The sequence below is a fragment of the Mesocricetus auratus genome, unplaced genomic scaffold (assembly GCF_017639785.1).
Source record: "Mesocricetus auratus isolate SY011 unplaced genomic scaffold, BCM_Maur_2.0 Super-Scaffold_6723, whole genome shotgun sequence".
Taxonomy (NCBI): Eukaryota; Metazoa; Chordata; class Mammalia; order Rodentia; family Cricetidae; genus Mesocricetus; species Mesocricetus auratus.
This window is the reverse complement of record NW_024429183.1, coordinates 15,972,388-15,986,635: the sequence shown is the minus strand read 5'-3', so window position 1 is coordinate 15,986,635 and position 14,248 is coordinate 15,972,388.

The following is a 14,248-nucleotide window of genomic DNA, read 5'->3' as shown; positions in this document are numbered from 1 at the left end:
CAGACGCAGAGGGCAGAAGTAGCTCCTGCGCCTGTTGGTGATGTCAGTGTTAATGAAGCAGTGAGTCAAAGAGTGGAGGCTCCAGTGCTGGGTAACGAGACACGTAGCAGACTGCTGAGTATGTGCAAGGCATTCCAGACGAAAGGCATTCCTTTGGAAGCACAAAGAAAGAAAAACTTACGGAGCCCCTGTCTTGTGCTGGGGAGAGGGCTCCTCAGTTAATAGCATTTGCTGTGCAAACATGAGGACCTGAGTCTTTCCCTGTACACATGTAAAGAAAAAGCTAGGTATGGCCATGCGTGCCTGTAACGTCAGTGATGAGAATCAGTGGGAGCCACTGGAGGACAGTTGGGGCTTGCTGGCCACCAGCCTAGCTGACAAATGGCAAGCCCCAGGTTCAGTGAGATAGAAAGACCATTTCTTAAAGGAAGAGGGCAGAGAGTGATAGCGGAAGACACTTAATGTCTTTCTCTGGCCTCCACATGTGCCTGCATGGGAATGTGCTCTTATGTGTACATGTACACACACACACACACACACACACACACACACACACACACACACACACAGAGGCACGCACACTTTGAGCTGTCATCACTAAAGTACATACTCTATGATCATTTTTTTTCCATCAGAATAATTCGGTTCTCTGTGTGTTAGTTGTATAAATCATGAAACTAAGAAAGCTGCTTAAAACAAGCTTCAATTCTATATTTGCTCACTTTCATAATATTTATAATGAGTTCCTCCTGAACTTACTCTACTCAGCCACTTAGCAAGCTATAAGGAATATAAGGATGGTGAATGTATTAGAGTGCACCAGAGAGCAAAGGCAGATGCAGAAATGAATTTCATAAAATATCCAGAATGATCTATGCTTGAAGGAAGCCTGCAGACCTCAGAGGGTGTCTGGGGGGAACTTGAGCATTTGATTCAACAAGGGTGACTAGGTATCTCTTTTCCCATGATGGTGTACTTGGTCAGTGAACAGAGGGTGGGTGTGGCTTCCAAAGACTGTTCCACAGTCTCAGACAGAGAAGTCTCTTTTCTCTTTGGTGAATAACTGTCCACATTCTTTGATGCCTGGTCCCTTGGGTATTACACTTTGAGTCTACCCTCTGGGATATTGTTCTTGACTTATCATGTTATGTCTACTGTTGATATCCTGTCTTCAAGAGATGGTATCTCTTACTTCAGCTACCCTTGTTGTGCCAGTCAGGTATGTTCTGGACAGGAGAGCTTGCTTTGAGGCTATGTGATTTCAGGAAGATGGGTGGAGGTTTTGGTGTAGGATACTTCCTTCTTGTCTTTCTGTCTATTCATAGTGGAGATAGGATTCAAAGCATTAGTGGGTGACTGTGGGAAGAGGGAAAGTTGTAGATTTTTATAGATTAACCACCAAACTGAGGACCTTCAAATATATTCATGATGAGGTACTTAGTTGTAGTCAATGAAATTCACTTTAGTTAGGTTAAATCAAAGAGAATGTATTGACTGATACATGTTGTTGATTGTATACGTTTCTTTCATAGGTCTGTAACCAAAACCCAGCAGAAGCCACCAAAGGGAATGGTTCATGGTTTAAGGATCTGTTGTCCACCATGATGGCTGCAGTGTTGAGAGTATGAGGTGAGGAACAGATAGTTAATATGATCAGGAAACAGGGCCATCCTGTAACTCTCAAGTCCCCCACTTATTGGCCTACACCTGTCCCTCAGCAAGGCTGTACATGCCCAAAGTTATATAGTCTCCCCCAATGGCCCCCACTAGCTGGGGAGTAAGCATTCAGACACATGAACCCAGGGAGGAGGCAGTTCCTACTTATATGGAAAAAACCATGGAATCTGCTAGAAAGCCTATAATGGAGTTTCCAGGCTGAGTTTCCCCAGATATATTCAGGAAAATATACAACAGAACAGACCAGTCATATGAGCTGTGGTTTCTGCATGGTCCCAGGTCCATGTGGTATCTGGGAATATGTGATGTGGTCTGAAAAATGAATGACCAATACTTAGCCTCAGTCTCCATATAACCCATAGGAGTACTGCCCCGCTTAAGGATGGAGGTTACCTGGGAACCCAGTACATGAGTTCTCCCTCGGGAAGCCGGGCCAGATGGGAGGCACTCCTGGGGATGGGGAAACAGCCACAGTCGCAGCCTCCATACAAATATAAATCACACTCAGTAGTATAGATGATTTCATGTAAACACTTATATTCAGGCTTCTTTAAAAAATTATGTGTATGAAGTATTTTGCCTGGGTATATTCATGTGTACCATGTGCAAGCCTGGTGCCTGCAGTGGCCAGAAAATGGCATTCCATTTCCTGGAAGCTACCATGTGGGTTCTGGGAAGTAAACCTGGATCCTCTGGAAGAGCAGCCAGTACTCGTAACGACTGAGCCATCTCTCCAGCCCCCACCATCCTCCTTTCAGGTGAAGGAAAAGGGGCAGAGTACCAAATAATTTATACACAGAAATTTAACTGGAACAAAGACTTCAAGGATGCTGCTTCTGAAGCCCTCTGGTGTCACTGATATCCTTTCCCTTTGTGGGAGGAGAGTCACCCATGTCCCCTGACCCAGTTTCTGAGATTCCCTCAAAAAACAATGATCGCCTAGAAACGTATCTGTGACTTCAACACATGATTTTTATTCCAAAATTCTCTCTCTCTCTCTCTCCCCCCCCTGTGTGTGTGTGTTATACGTATTATATGTACTGATTGTACACGTGTGTGCAAAGGCCAGACCTCAACATCAGGTGTCTTCTTGTATTGCTCTCGACCTTAACCTTTGAGAGAGTTTCTTATTGAACTGGGAGCTCACCCTTTGGGATGGACTGACTAACGGGTTAAGCAGCCCCTGAGGCCCACCTTTCTTAGCCTCTCCCGTGTTGTGTTTGGGTTACTGCACCTGCGTCATATATGGGTGTTGGGCATTTCGTCTCAGATTTTAGTAACAACACAGCCAGTACTTTACCCACCAAACAATCTCCCAGCCCCTTAAACACATAATTATTTAGAAACATTTTCAAAAATGTATAAAGCGTCACTTCTATCAAAGAATATAGGAAACAAAGACTAAGAAAATGCTGCATCCTGCCATGTGGGGAAGCTTCAAGTGGTAGTGTAAAAACAGGAAAGGACTTGGTGGACACTAGGAAGAGGCTTCCTGATGCTTATTTTGACTTTAATGAAGTTGTGTCCCTTCAACCCCATCTGTCTCTCTCTCTCCCTTCTCTCTCTCTCATGTGTGTGGTATAGGCATGGCTGTGTAGAAGTCAAGAGGACAGCTTGTGAGGAGTTTGTTCTTTCCTTCCACAATGTGGACCCCAGGGATTGAACTCAGGTCATTAGGCTTGGTGGCAAGCGCTCTTACCCTCTGAACCATCGCACGGGCCCTGCACTAATGGTTTTCATCATTTGCAAAGAACCGGCAAGCCAAGTTCTGCACCGAGAGGGTCTGAACTTTTTATCAAGTGCTAGTATCTTCAGGAGACAGCATGGGAGAAATGGAAAGCAGGCCGGAGAAGGTGGGGAGTCTGCTTTATCTCATCGCCACCCCCACTGCGCTATAAGTCAGAGCATTCCGTAAAGACCCCAAGGCTCTTGGCCAATTGCTGTAGTAGACAAGAGGTCTTTCACTTTTTACATGATGCATTTGTATTGAAAACACATGTTGGAGGCCAAAGTCATTTTCTTTACAGACAATGAAACTTACAACTGGTTTGAACAATTTCTTAAAACTCATGTGCCTTGCCACTTCTTATGGTTGATGGGACTAGAAAAATTAACAAAAGGGGGGAAAAGGCAGCGACAGGAGAAGCAGCAGACAAGAAAAGCATGAACATAATGAAAACGTGGCAATGGCTGCAAATGCCCGAGGAATACAGTGGCTTCCGGAGGCAGGTTCGTTCTGCCGCTTTGGAAATTTTGGCTATTGTTCGTACGGTGATACATACAAGGAGAATTTCATTTTTCAAAATGTTAGTTATCTGGCAATTTGTGAGGTTTTCTTTTTTTTTTATTGTAGAGAAGAAAGCTATTGGGGGCAGGTACTTTGAGGGATTTTGGTTCAGGACAGCCTGTCTTCCTTACGGTGGCTTTGTCTGCGTCAGGCGGTGATCAAGGCTGTAAGGATTCAGGCGCTATGCCAGTCTGCCCCTGTCACCTGGCAGAATGTACTCAGGCAGTGCCCTGATCAGCCCAGGTGCAAAGGACCCCTTTAAAAGCAAGACCTCCGCCCACTTTCGCTCCTTCCGCTCTATTTCCCGCTCTCTTTCCTGCTCTCTTTCTCTCTTTCCTGCTGTTCCCGAGGGGGTAGACAGGATTGTTTCTGTCTCCCTCTTCTCTTCTGTCCTCTCTCTGTCTCTGTGTCTCTGTGCCTCTTTTCTCTTTCCTTCCCTCTCCCTTTCCTTTCTAATAAAGCTCTGTCTGCCTGGCATGTTTGTCCCCTGCCTCGGTCACCCTCGCCTGCCAGGGTTCCCCATGCGCTTTATCCTAACAAAGGCTGTGTCTTTAAACAACTGGGAAAAGATGCGGTGACCTTCACTGTCAAACTCAATTTGAACTGGGCTGTGCGACTTCGCATTTTATTTTTTAAATTAGCGGTTCCTGTCTCTTTGGTGTTTGTCGGCAGGCCGTTCCAGCCGCATGAAGTGGACATGCACTTGGATGCTTTCCCGGCTGTGACGTTGTCTTCACGCCCCGATGGCCAGGACTGGGCCACTGTAGAAATGCTGAGCCCCAAAGCCCACCTTGCTGATGTCCTGAGAGTTCTGTGTTGCAAGTTAGTGACAACTCCAGTGGTATTGTCTTCAAGGCTTAAGTCCAATGAGTCAGCTTCCCGGGTTCCCTTTTCCTTTCCCAGAAGTATGCACCTCGGCTTTCTCTTGCTGGCCCTGGCAGTTGTGGGAATTGCTTTCTTACAGTTGTTTTTCTCTTTAATGCTTTTTTTCCTCTACTGCTTGGGATGGAAGCCAAGGCCTTGGGTATGCTAGCTCTCATAGTAATCAATTACTGAAGTACGTCTTCAGCTCCCCCCACCCCCTTTTCTAGGCAGTGTCTTCCTATGTGCCCCGGATGGCCTCAAACTCTTGTTACCCCAGGCTCTGCCCCTCAAGTGCTGGAATCTCAAGACTGTACAAACAATGAAACCAGAGACTGTGTGGACTTTAATTACCCAGCATTCTTTTGCTGCTCACCACCAGAGCTCCAAGTTCCCAAATCAGGAACAAACTCACCCTGTATTCCACTCTTCGGAAGCATGAAGGAAGCTGGATAAAGGAGTAAGTCAAGGACTTCTTCAAGGTCACACATCTCCTTAGTGGCCTGTGGACTTTGAATGTGAAAACCTTCCCCTGCCTCATGTGACTAACAGGCTGACAGAGGCTGCAGGCGAGGACATGGCAGCTATTTGGTGGGTCTTCAAAGCCTTAATGTACAAAACTGACCGACTTTTGACTTCTCCCTGGGCAGTGTAAGGACACTGCGTAGCTGCATCCTCTCAACATTGTTGGTGGCTGCACGGGTTGTTTTTACAAAGTAAGATGTTAAGGACATTCCCCAAGTTTACTTCATACAGCAGGAGGTATGAGTCCTGCCCTGTAATCTACTAATGGTCCTCAGAGAACCTTTGGGCATCACTCCCGGTTCTGGGGGAAATTGGGAAATGCTCTTATTTAGTCATTCAGCTACCTTCCCCCAAGGGAAAGGAAGGCATTTCCATCTCTTACATTCCCTTAGATGGTACTTTCCCCCCTTCTCAATAGGTAATTAGGTTTGTACAAAGAAAGACATAGGAAGACATCAGAAAGGAGTAGGCTAGGTTTGTAAGTGGTTAGAAGCCGGAGCGAAGTGAGGTCCTTTTGCCCTGCAGTATACCTGCTTCGTAATGTACAGAAAATGGCACATTATCATGGTGCTAAGAACTCCATCAACATGATAGGATTCACCTGAAATCCCTATTTTCAAAACCAGCTCATGCTGTGAACTACTCCCATCGTGGAAACTCTCTGGACACCCTTCCTAAGAGATCGGTACCTCGCTCTCATGTTAAAATTCTTAGCAGACACAAATGACTCAGGACCCACATGGCAACTGTTTGTAAGACACTGTGATTCTGGTCTGTCATAGTGGATGAGACTGTGTGGCGTTATTACAGGATCCTGGAGGGCTGAAGAATGTGACCCAGGGGCATTTGTTGTCACCAGAGCATCCCGATATATGGACCAATATGGCATAGGACCATGGAGATTAGCAGCAGTCTTGCCAGGGTGTGTAGCTTTCAATGTGCAAGGCCTTCCTTGTGTTCCCTGACACAGTCATGGCCTCTTTCTACTTTCTTCACCATTCTTGACCTTGTGATATCCCTATCAGGTGTTTAACCACCAACATTTTCTTATGTAACTTGCCCCAATCCTTCTGTGGCAAGGGTTGAGGGAACAGTACCCAGGAGGATCCCTTTGTAGGTTTGGTCAGGGGCACATTATCTAGTTCTACGAGATGTTCACCGTGACATCAGCTGCTGAGATAGGAACAAAGGACCCTCTTTCTGACTATTCCTCATGGTTTATCTGCCTTATTTTAAAAAGGGGGGGGCGCTTTCCTGGTGTGTGCAAGGGGCAGTTTCTTTTATGATCTTTTTGTTTGTGTTGTTTATCTTGCTCCATGGAGCCCATCAACTAGCCAAGAATTATGGTACATGACTGTAATCGCAGGGCATGGGGAGCTGAGGCAGGTGGATCATGAGTTCAAGGACAGCTTGCACTACATAGCGAGGCCTCATTATAAAGCAAAACACTCCCTCCCCATGTGGCCTATATGGCTCCACTGTAGAACAATTGAGGAGCAGAAGTTTTCTATACCCCAGCCTTTTTAGGATTATAATTTTTTTTAATTAAGAGGTCTGGGAGCGAAGACCAAACAGTAAGCAAAGCACAGGGCTAGGGTGAGATTATTTATATGAATGTCTTGAGGGACCATCACCTTTTGTATCCATAAACATATTTAGGGAGAAGAGTGTTTAGATGCCATCTTTACTCATTTATCCTTCAAACTGTAATACAGCACATTTTGGATTTCAGTATATTGCATTTTAAAGCTAATGATGCATTCATTCTAGAGCAAATTTTATTTCTAAGCCCTAATTTAATAGAATTAAACTCTAAGCTGAATTGGTTTTATGAGATAAAACTCTGAAGTTGATAACTGCATTTAGGAATAGTTCAGGTATTGAGTTTCTAATTTGCTTTCTGAGCATGGCAATCCCTCAGATAATCAATATTGACTACCTTTAATTGGTAGGAAAGGCTCTTGCTGCGTTTTCTGTCTTCTGGCCACAGGTTTTGGTCTCCATGCTGTTCCCTGATTGGTTGCAGTTGGTATGATTTTGGTTGGACTGTAAGTTGGATGCTTGTTCCATACTAGCTGAGAGAAAGCTGTATTCACCTCTGTCCCAACAATAATGCTGCAAGCCTACCCCCCACCCCCATGCCTTCTAGTGTCTCTGGGTTCTGTGAGGACTGTGAATTTAGTTTCTGTTGTAAACATTACTGTTTTCATTTGCTGGGACAGGGGGTGGGGGGCAGACTGATCAAGACCTAACAGGAACTTCTGAAGAGTGGGTGTGTTCCTGATTAGGCTCTGACAGTGTCAGTCATTCCTAATAACTTCTGAAAACCACACTCTTGTTAATTGGTAAATAGAATATTCTCAGATGCTACTGACATTTAAAAATGGGTTTCTTCAAGCCCATTAGTAATCAGGTGCTGGCTTATTTTAGTATAGACATGTATTTTTGGTGTGTGAATGTGTGTGTGTGTGTGTGTGTGTGTGTGTGTGTACATGAATGTAGGATGTCATCGTTTATCACTTTAAACTCTTGTCTTTTGAGGCAGGGTTTAAGTTCTTGCTAGTCTGGTGACTACAAACCCTGTGACCCTTCACCTCTGCTGGTCACAGAGCTAGGTTTATAGGGGTGTTCGTCCATGTCCAGCTTCTCACATGAGGTTGAATTCAAGCCCTTGTACTTGTTCAGCAAGCATTCTTCAGCTCTGAGTCTTCTTTCCAGCCCTAGACATAGATTTTAAGTGTGAGTTTAAAAGACAAGAACAAAACTGAGATCATGGCTTGGTGTGTAAAGGGCTTGCTGTCACAAGCATGAGGATCTGAGTTCCTATCCCCAGGACTCACAAAAAAAGGGTGATGCTGTGCGGTGTACCTGTAATTCCAGTCCTGGGGATGCAGATACAAGAGTCTGTGAGCTCTCTGGCCAGCCAATGAGAGACGCAGTCTCAGGAGTGTGGGAAGTGATCAAAGAAGACCCCAATAACCTTTGGCCTCCACATGCAGGTGCTCAGATATCTGCACACACCAATGCACATGTGAGCACAAACACATGAGCATGTCCACATACACAAATAAAATATAAGCAAATGTGTGGCTTTTCCTTCAGAGTGGAGTCCTCTGCTGATCTCATTCTTGCTCCCAATTTTCTAGGAATTTTTTATTCTTGCCAACATGGGTTGGAGGGTGTTACTTAAAGGGATATGTATTAGGAAATGTTGGAACTTCTGTATATTAAATTTTCCCCTGAAGTGAGACTATTTTAATTTCTAATGATTTCCTCTCTCTTATCAAGACAGAAACTTCGTATGAAACATTGTATTAAATTAGAGAATAACACACAAAATAAAATTTAGTCTCACCAATTGTATTTAGTAGCAGATAACTATAGACTGTAGTATTTTCCTCCACCCACACGTGCACACACATACTCATGTACACACACTCATGTGCACATACACACATGCTCAAGCACACCCACATGTTAGTACAGTCTATACAATCAGGAAGAAAACTGCTTTTTAAATTTAAGATGATGTTGGAAATGTTTGGTCATGCTATTAAATACACTTTTATAGTAGGATTTTTTTATCAGCACTATTGTATAGGTGGATGATAATTTATTTAATGGGTTTCCACGTTATCAGGCATTTATTTTCTTCCAAAATTCTTAATGTTTCAAATAATTCCATGATAGATGGCCATTCCATAAATGGTTTTTAATACAGGACTATTTTATATGTATGGAAAAAGCTCTTCCTCCCCATTTTTCAATTTTTTTCTTCTCTGCGTTATGACTTTTATTTTCCATTTCAAAAATTTTTCAGCATGATGATGGAATGTTTTCTCCACTCAGGTTGTTTATGAAGTTCAGTTTAGTTCTATGCTCTAGTAAATTCTCAGCTCATTTACATTTTCCAGAGATGAATAAGTCCGAGTGTTTCATTTTGACCTATAAATTTGCATTCATTTTAAGGTATAGATGATAACAGTGAACAAATTCACAACTCAAGGAGAGCTCAGCCACTTGTTTCATGTTGACAGGAATGTTCTTCCTCTGCAAAATTGTCACAGTGTTGGTGGCTCTGCCATCTGCTCCCGTGGCCACCCACCTGCCACACCCTTGCTGTTTGTGACTCAGGAAAGTTGGAGTCTTCTCTGAGAGTTCAGAAAGGCCATTGAATGTGACCCCCGGCCTGGAAGGCTGGAAAAGCAAATCGTGGGCCTGGCATATTTCAATGCGAGTAAATTACATTCTGTCAGCCTCATTGCCTTGAATTTCACGGCAAATGTGGGACATTGAACGGCTGGCATTTGACAATCAAGAGAGGGAGAGAAAAAAGGCTAACGCCTTATTAATGCAAACAATCTCCGATCCAAATGGCTGCAGGCAAGGAGGGGCTGCTATTTCCATGGAGGCAATTGCTGTTTTTCTTTCTGTTGATGCTAATTTCTCAGAAAAATTTAAGGTACTTTGTGTTTCTAGTTTTTGTTTCACGTTGGATTGGAAACACATTTGCTTTCCCTGGGGGTGGGGAACCACACTTGGTTTTAGGGGTTCTAGCAACGAAGAGATTTCCCTGGCCTGTGTGTTATCCTTTTTGTAGTAACATCATGATCCTTTATCTGGGTGCCCCTTCTTTATCTGTAGCATGCCTGTGGGTCCTCTGTGGTCAAACTCCGAGAGAAATCTCATTTAAAAAAAAAAAAGGTACCAACACATTACAGTAGCACTTCAATGTCTTAGACAAGCATTGTTTGTTTCTGACATGTACGCACACACACGTGATGGCCTGTGTGTAGTCCAGAGGACAACTTTCAGGTGTTGATTCATTCCACTATGTGGGTTCCTGGCACTGAAGTAAGTGATTCTGGCTTGGAGACAAGTGTCCTTACCTGTTGAGTTGTCTCGTTGTCTCTTTTCTTCACCTGGTACCAGCTTCTAACTTGCTATGCAGCCAACAGAGGATTTCCTGAACTTTAGATTACCCGTTTCCTTCTCCTTAGTGCTGGGATTACCGGTGTGGGCTATCCTGTCCAGTGTGTCCAGTGCTGGGATTGAAACCCAGGGCTTCCTGAGGGGAAACCACTCCACCAATGGAGCTCCAAGCTTAGCTGACAGCCACCTTTTCATAAGCAGTTCATACAGCTCTCTTTGTTCTCCCGAAAACACAAAGTCTGAACTACCCATTTGTGTAACTATAAAAACATGTTCATGGAACAGTGGTAGTATAGAACAAAAATTAAAGGTAACTGGCTTACAGAGACGTATCTATTTCAATTTGAAAATGCTAGGATAGCCACCATGGAAACTAATGAAGTCCTGTGTCTTTGGTTACATGTAGACTCCCTATGAATTGGGCAACTGAGGGTTTGTGGGTGTTCCAGTAGGGATCTGACTTCATTAAGCTATTTTCTGATATGGTAATTAGCTCTTAATAGAGTCTAGATTGGGACTCCATGCATTTGTCCTTTGATAGACCAGGAACTGCTTTTCTGGAAGATGTATTATGCTCACACTGAGTGCTGGGTGGTTTATTTGTGGTAGAAGAATTTAAGGTCTAGGATTACATCATTATCAATACAGTGTTGCTTTGGGGTTGATAGAATATTATTAGTGAGTTGTACAGGAGGTGGGTGGCACAGGTCTTCATAGTAAGAGATCATGTGGGGTTTAACATCCGTGTACTGATTCACTGTCATTAATTCCCATCCCCCATCACTGTGCACATCAGAGTTACTCATTCCTTAGAGATAAAAGGAAATGTTATGGAAGGTGGTGGCATTAGAAGGAATTTAAGGGATGTGTGTCTGTAGATGTGAATGGTTCAAGGCTTCAGAAAATATTTCAACTCCAACAGACCAAGCATAGAAATACTACCACACTACCAGTTTCAAGAACAAGATGTGCCAGGTTCACCTGTGTTCATAGGTTTTGATACAGTGGTGAAGGTAGCCCATCCAATTGTTCCAGGGCTTCACCTTGCTAAAGACACTTTACAAATACATGCTACATTTAAAAAGATCTCAACATACACCAAGTAGCAAATCAAGTAGACTTTTAACACTTTTCTTTTTCTCCCTTTGGGATAGGAGTCCACAATGTAGTCCAGGCTGGCTGTGAGCTCTTGGTCTTCTTGCCTGGACATGCCAAGAGCTAGGTCATTGATGTCTGCTACCACCTCCCTCAGCTCAAGAAGTTTTTAAAGACCTTGTTTAAGGTTCTACCTGTAACTATTTTGTTATTGTTTCAAGACAGAGTTTTACACTGTAGCCCAGGACAACCTCAAACTTGTGGTATTCCTCCTCAGCCTTCTGAGTGCTGGGATTACAGACATGAGCAATCAGCTCATTGGGTCTCTTATATAGTCCAGGCTGGTCTCCAACTCACTATGTAGCCTAGGCCTGCCTTGAACTCCCAATCCTCTTGTCTCAACTACAGGCTCCTGCAGCCATGTCTAGTTCTACTTGAAACTTGTAAAGACATTATTTACTTACAAAGGTAAAATAAGTCAGAACCTTAAAAAAGCAAACTCAAACCTATTAGCTGCTAAGTTTCAGGGTAATGTTTTTGTTGGTGTTAGGATCAAATCAAAATAAAATATGACCTCATGTCACATGTGTCTGCCTCCCAAGGATGAACTGGAATGGCTGCCACAATGAACCTCAGGTGGGTGAGGCTGCTGTATTTCCTTCTTCCTGTGATCTGATGCGAACGTAGTCCTATGTTATACTTAAGAACATGTAGCATGTGGCCCACCTCAGGGAGAACATATGGGCTCTTGATTATCTTCGTTGCCGGACCTTCTTGTAGGTTCTACTCTGTGTACTGTGTTCCAGGGGTTGGTTCCCACCCCTTGTAGTGAGCTCTATATTTCATATCCCTGTTTGAGCTCTTGGTGGGGGAAAAAATGGTTTGTAACCATGTTTTGACAGCAACAAGACAGTCTGTAACAAGCATGTGGAGCTGTTGTGTCTTTTGTAACTGTGCTTAATCACAATATATTTCAACAAAGGGAAAGTTTGGAAAGAAGAAATGATCTGACTGCATGAAGCTTAGTGTTTTGCCTCAGAGGTCAAAGGTATTGGTAGGGATAAAAGGTTTTTTGTTTGTTTGTTTGTTTGCTTTTGTTTCTTTTGAGGTATTTTTGAGAAATGTTCTCATGTAGCTCAGGATGGCTTCCAGTTCTCTGTGTAGCTAAGAATGACTTGGGACTCTTTTTTAAAGTATTTATTTTTATTTTATGATTTTGAGTGTTTGGCTTACATGTATCTCTGTATGCCATGTGCATGCATGATGCCCATGGAGGCCAGAAGGAGGGTATTAGACCCCCTGTGTCCGGAGTCACAGATGGTTGTGAACTGTTGTATGGGTTCAGAGAACCAAACCTAGGTCTTCTGTAAGAGCAGCAAGTATTCTTAAAGGCTGGGGCATTTCTTCCAGTTCTGATTTTAGACTCTATCCTTCTAGCCTCCACCTCCTAAGTGTTGGGATTGCTGGTGTGTGCCACCATGCTCAGCAAGGGGTCTAGGTTTTGGTGAAGTGGTCGGTACATCTCTGTAGCCAATGCTGGTGATGATCTCTGAGATCCCTTTTGCAGGTTGGATTCCCACCTCCCTATCCCTCAGCTGCTACAAAGGAGGATGCTGCTCACATCTAGAATATTGCCTGTGTAACTTGCCAGGAGGTGCTGAGAGTTTATTTCACCCCACAGCCCTGGAGTCTTGGAATTTGCTGAATGCAGTGGGGTAGGAGGGAGCCTGGTCTCTTTCCTCATGGGGCTTGGGGGTGGGGGACATGGACACACAAGTTGTCCTGCAATTCATGCCCTGTGGGGGTGAGAATGAAGCTGGGCCTCATCCAGAAGCACATTCTCACTCTGATGTCTCCTCTCTTCTGCTCTCCTCTCTTCCTTGTCCAGAGTCCTTCCTCAGCAGATCCTACAAGTAAACATTCCACCCTGAAGATGCTGCCTGGGAAAGCAGCTCCAGGCCAGCCTTGGTGACAGAAGGAGCCATGCTGAGTGCCAGTCACACCCAGCAAAGCCTATTTTAAAAACAGGGACCATTTTACTGTTTGGTCCAACTCTACTCATCTCTGTGCACTCACATCTCCTGGCTTGCCTTAGAATTTGGCACCAATCCACCCAACAGCATGCAGGTTACTAGACATTGGAGATGGAGTTTGATTTCAGAATTTAAGATCTGAACTGTTCTTCCCACCTGTGTATTTGCCCCAGGATAACAATCTATGGGCAACAAAAACCAAGGAATCTCAATTTTGGGGGGCAAATTCCCTTCCTTCTTTCTTTTCCCTCCTTCCCTTCCTTCCTTCTCTCTCTCTCTCTCTCTCTCTCTCTCTCTCTCTCTCTCTCTCTCTCTCTCTCTCTCTCTCTCTCTCTTTCTTTCTTCTGTGATTTCTCCCCCCTTCTCAAATAAGAGTGCTATACTGGTAGACTGAAGGAATACCTTGGATTTGGCTTATCCAGGACATTGACAATGTCACCTTTTCTTTGAAGATGAAACAGAGAAACATTGAGTGACTGGTATAATATTGTTTGTTGATTATCCACTCTGAGCAAGCTTTTTACACCTGGGAGAACTGCCTTTCTTTTACAACCACTTCAAACCCAGAGACCCTGTTATTTTTTAAAATTTAAAGTAGTAACTTAGATTAAACCATAGAAACCATACTTTTCCAAACGGGGAGAGAACTATTGCCTTGCCTGAAGTGCATGCTGAAACTTTACCTGAAGTTCTTAGGACTAGAAATGTTTGGATTTCATACTTTGGAATCCCTCATCTACATGGGAGCCCAATAAACTCATTACTTTCTCAAGTTGCACTTTGGTGCTATAGTACATTGGTCTGTTGTTGATACCCTATCTGGGGTAAGCAGATTCTT